Below are 5,497 nucleotides of genomic sequence, written 5' to 3' on the forward strand. Positions count from 1 at the left end.
CAATGGCAAAAGGTTGAAAGTTTTTTCCCTTAAGATCAGGAACAAGACAAGGGTGCCTACTCCTGTTCAGAGTATTAGAGTTCTAGCCAGAGCAATGAGGCAATAAAAACTTTTTAAAAGGCGTCCAAATTGGAAAGGAAGAAGTAAAACTGTCTCTCTTTGCAGATAACATGAGCTTATATATAGAAAACCCTAAAGATACCACCAAAAAAAAAAAAAAAAACTGTTAGAACTAATAAATGAATACAGTAGAGCTGTAGGATACAAAACTAACTTTAAAACTTTGTTGCAATTCTATACTATCTGAAAAGAGAAAGCATATGAAAAAGAGCTGCCCAAAGATAAATTTTTAAAAACATTTATAATAGAATAAAAAATAATAAAATAGTTTTCCCATTCTTTAGGCCATCAGTTCACTTTGTTGATTGTTTCTTTTGCTGTGCAGAAGCTTCTTAGTTGCACAGCAAAAGAAACAATCAACAAAGTGAACAGGTAACCTACAGAATAGGAAAAAATATCTGCAAACCATATATCTGATAAGAGCTCAATATCCAAAATATATAAAGAATTCGTATACTTCAATAGCGGTAAGTGCTTACAAGGATGTGGAGCAAAGGGAACTCTTTTGCATTGTTGGTAGGAATGTTAAATTGTGGCAGCCACTGTGGAAAACAGATTGGAGGTTCCTCAAAAAAATAAAAAAAATTGAACTGCCAAAAGATCCAGCAATCCCACTTCTGGGTATATAACTGAAGGAAATAAAATCAGTGTCTCAAAAAGGTATCTGTACTCTCATGTTCACTGAAGCATTTATTTACAATAGTCAAGACAGAAATACCTTATGTGTCCACCAATGGATGAATGAAGAAAATCTGGTATATAAAGAAGGAAATCCTGCCATTTGTGACAACATGGATGAACTTTGAGGTTATTAAGCTGAGAGTCAGAGAGAGAAAGACAAATACCGTATGATCTCACCTATAGGTGGAATCTAAAAAACCTGAACTCATAGAAATAGAGTAGAATGATGGTTTCCAGGGGTGAAGGGCAGGGCAGAGGTTGGGGGAGAGGATAGCTGATATGGTTGATGGCAGTCAAAGGGCACAAGCTTTCAGTTATGAATAAATTCTGGGGGCCTAATATACAGTACAATGCATGTAATTAACAATGCTGTATTGTGTACCAAAAAGTTGCTATTAGAATGAATCATAAATGTTCTCACCACAAAAAAATTTTAAAAAGTAGCTACATGAGGTGATGGATGTATTAACTAATTTTATTGTGGTAATCATTTCATAATATATATATATCAAATCATCATGTTGTACACCTTAAATTTACACCATGTTAAATATCAAATATATCTCAATACAGATGAAAAATAACAAAAACCAATAAATAGTATGATATAAAGTCAATACATCTCATGTTGCATGATACACACACACACAGAGACACACACTAATGTATTCTTAACGAAATAAGGAGGAAATGCTCATGAACTTTTTTTTTCTTTTAAATAATGAGGATTTTTTGTCTGGGAAATTCCTGAGATCACGAAAAAGTAACAAACTATTCCTTGCCTGATATGTAAAATTTTTCTAAGTGTTTTCTCCATCATTAAAATGTATTGCCAGTTACAAATGACTTTCTAATTACTATGACTTCATTGCACCTCACTCTACCCATTTTCAGGGGGAGTAAGAGTAGTAACATTTGAGGAGATTCTTTACTTTGTGTGGCACTTGGAAGGGACTGACCCATTACTGAATATACTGCATGGCCTTAAAGAGAGATACTGGGATCTCAGCTCAGATGTATTCACTAAATATGCCTTTCAGAGCTCTTGTGAGTACAAGGTATGTGGCCAAAAATCCAAATCATGCAGTTGCACCGTGACAAACATGCAACGTACTGTAAACATTCAATACATATAAATAAAATCTCTATACTAATTTTTAAAATAGTAATAAGTCCTCTTAACAAGCTAAAGCTTCCCTCTTAAGAACTTGGATGTGTTTGGGTTTTTCTCAATCAGTATCCAATGTTTCAAAGGGGCCATAGATTAACTTTGCACTATTCCTTTTTAGTTATAGGCAGCTGACTTGGTTTTTTGTTTGTTCTTCAAATTAACAAGTCTCTCTATCCTTCTCTAAATACAACTTTGGAATTGTACTTGATATTAGAAACCACACAATTCTAGAAGAGTGGGGAGTCAGTATGGAGCAGGTATATAAAGCTACCATTATTTTTACCAAGGTTTCTTCGCTTGCAGTGTCCAATACACGTCAATAAATTGGTACGTTACTCCTTCCTACCATAACTTTTCTTTAAAATATAGGTTGGTGGGACACTACCTAGAATTGTGTATCATACTTCTCGGTAGTATCTTTTTCCATCATTAAAATTTCGGTAGTATCTTTTCTCCATTTATCAAAGTATGAAGAAGTTGAGTATTTTGCTTGTAAATTCTAGTTCTCAACTATAATAGTTCACTGTATAATTTTTCAAAAGATTTCTCCATAAATAACTTTAAAGAATAACATTCATCTGGTCAAATACAGAAAAGCTTTCAAGAACTATAATGACAAGTGAGAAAACATGTATCTAAAGATATACAGAGAAACTGAAAATAAAATTATTTTCTTTTTGACAAAAAAAAAGGACAAAGACAACAACTTTAGTCTGTATGATTTGCTTATTACTGATGTTTGAAAAGAAGACTACTTCATAACCCATGCAGGTAGTTGTAAATCCAGACTCAAGAATAAGTGGGCTCTGAAAGGCTTCTAGCAGTTCTTCTAAAATTATGCCTTTTTGTGCCATCAGCTTTATCATAGAAAGTCCGAGGTTAGCGCTTCTATGCAAGATATCAAGACGCTACATCATAAAATCAAAGATCCATCAAGGGGGAATGAGTAAAACCATAGATATAACATTTGTTAGTTTTTTGTGTGTTTGTTTGTTTGTTCTAGTTTTATTCTGGCAGTGCAAAGGGTATACGTTGCTATGGTGTAAAAATCAGTCATCTTAAAATTATTCACCTTAAAACAAAAACATACCATGGGGGACACTCACAGGCCGGGGCCTGGTCCGAGTAGGCGAAGTGTGGGTGACCGAAGAAGGCAAACCAGGTGTAGCTGGGGCCCGCAAGGTGCGCTATGTGGCTTCCGGAGTGTGGGGCAGTAAGTGCGGGTCCTGACGCGGAGCAGGAGAGGACGCGCTGGAATGCAGTGAGCATCAGCAGCGGCTCTGAGGACCGCGAATTCAGGGCTGACTAGGGGCTGCCTGCCCAAAGCCGCTCTTCCGAGAGAAGTCCGATCTCGCGGGATCTCGGGAGTTCTACAGGAGCCGGCAGGGGAGTTCTGGTATGAGAAGTAGCTGGGTTCTTAGAGTGCTCGAGGACCTTCCTCCCAGACTTGTTCGTAAGGAATCTGGCTCGTGCCACCGTGCATCAAGCAAACCCCAGTCCTCCTAGACGCCTTAACTCTGGCCCAGTGCAGGCACCCCTCCCCAGTTGCTACCCTGGGTGTGGGGGGAAAGGTTCTGGCCCAAAGGCTGTGCAACTGCGGAACCTCTGGAGGCCGGCATGAAGACGTAAACTACACAAGCGTGGGCCATGGATCAACAGCCTTCCCCGAAGCCCAAGGTTTCCAAGATAGCAATGCTGGCTTCTTGCCAGAACACTAGTTCCCAGTCACACTTCTGCCAAGATCCAAGCCCACAGCAAACCCAACATGCTGGTCCATTGGCGACCTCTAGGCCAGCAAATCATATGGCCACAGGAAAAAGAAGCAAAAATTTTGCTAACAGGCTCCTAAGGGCAATAATGAGATGCCACTCCCATTTCCACCCATTGGTTCTTGGACCCCTGTATCTTGGCTGTGGGAGAAACAGCACCATACAAGGAGCACCATTCTGAAGAACCTTGCCCAGCCCTGCAAAGCATTGTCACCTAACTCATGCTGTAACTAGGACTTCAAAAGACCATTTCACCACTTTAGCAAACTAGCTGCTTCAAGATGGTGAGAAACATGGTAAGACCAGCAAATTCCATGAGAACGGGCCTGCTGCTGCACTCCTTTTGTTGTGATGTGAGTTTACTGATCAGAAGCAGTGCTGTGTGGAATAACATGACAGTGGACAAGACATTCTCTTTCTTCATGGATGGTAATTTGGGCAAAAGCATTGCATGCAGGGAATGCCAATCTGTATCTAGAGTGTCTAATCCAGTAAGAAAAGCATTCCACCCCTTTCATGGTGAAAACAGCCCAATGTCACCACCAATCTGCCACCAGGTAGCTAGCTGGCTGATCACCCCAAGGAAAGGGACCATACTGAGGACTCATTCTTAGTGTCCGCTGCTGGCAGATTGGGCATTCAGCAGTGGCCATAGCCAGCTCAGCCTTGGTGAGCGGAAGTCCATGTTGTTGAGCCCATGCATAACCTATATCCCTACCACCCTGGCCACTTCGTTTATGAGCATCAGGCAAGACAGGGGTGGCTAACAAAAGAGACTATCTGTTATCCACCTGATTATTAAAATCCTCTGCTAAGGTTACCCTTTGGTGAACATTCACATGGGACACATATCTTCATGATTTTTGCCCATTCAAAGAGGTCTATCCACATACCTCATCCCAAAATTTCCTTGTCACAAGTTTTCCAATATATTTCTTCTGAGTGCCTTATCATCTATTGAAACTATTGGCCGCAGCCTATAAATCTGTATGTAATTACATGGTTGGCCATTTCTCCTTCCAAGCAAAGTGAACAAACAGATGTGCTGTTTGAAGTTCTGCCCACTGAGAAATTTTCCCTTCACCACTGTCTTTCAGGAATGTCCCAGAAAGCAGCTGTAGTGCAATTCACTTTCAGGTTGTGCAGAACCATCTGTAAACCAGGCCTAAATCTCTTTTTTCCTCCATCAGTTGATCATGAAGCCATAGGGATGGGCTGGGAGAGAGAAGGCAGTGTAGCCGGAATGGGGAACATGAACTTTGGGGCCACTTCTTCATGTTACTTACTTGTGCCTTCAGGGCCTGCTTGAGACTGATCACATATATACTACTTGCATATGATGATGGGGTGCTGCTGTGTACCCCCAACTTTACGGCTTAGGAGGTCAGATCAAAACCAGTTCATGATGGGCAATTCAGCGTGCATGGTAACTTGGAGGGCTATCATCAAGTGTTTAGTCTTGACTGGGGCCGAGTGACAGACCAAGAGCTTTTTGTCAAAAGGAAGGTAGTTATCTGTAAAGAATGGCAGGATTTTGCTTCAAAATCCTAAAGACCCACTCTGTGATTCACCTATAGGTGCCTGCCAAGGACTCCAAAGAGAATCTCTATCTGCTGTTTCATTGCATCTGCTGAATCATATGATCCAAATATGTAGTGAAAGAAGGAGATTTCACTTTGGGTGGTGAACACACAATGCAATATACAGATAATGTGTTGTTGAATTGTTCATTTGCGACCTACATAAGTTTATTAAC

Source organism: Pteropus vampyrus, unplaced genomic scaffold, assembly GCF_000151845.1.
Source record: "Pteropus vampyrus isolate Shadow unplaced genomic scaffold, Pvam_2.0 Scaffold276, whole genome shotgun sequence".
In the NCBI taxonomy this organism is placed as follows: domain Eukaryota; kingdom Metazoa; phylum Chordata; class Mammalia; order Chiroptera; family Pteropodidae; genus Pteropus; species Pteropus vampyrus.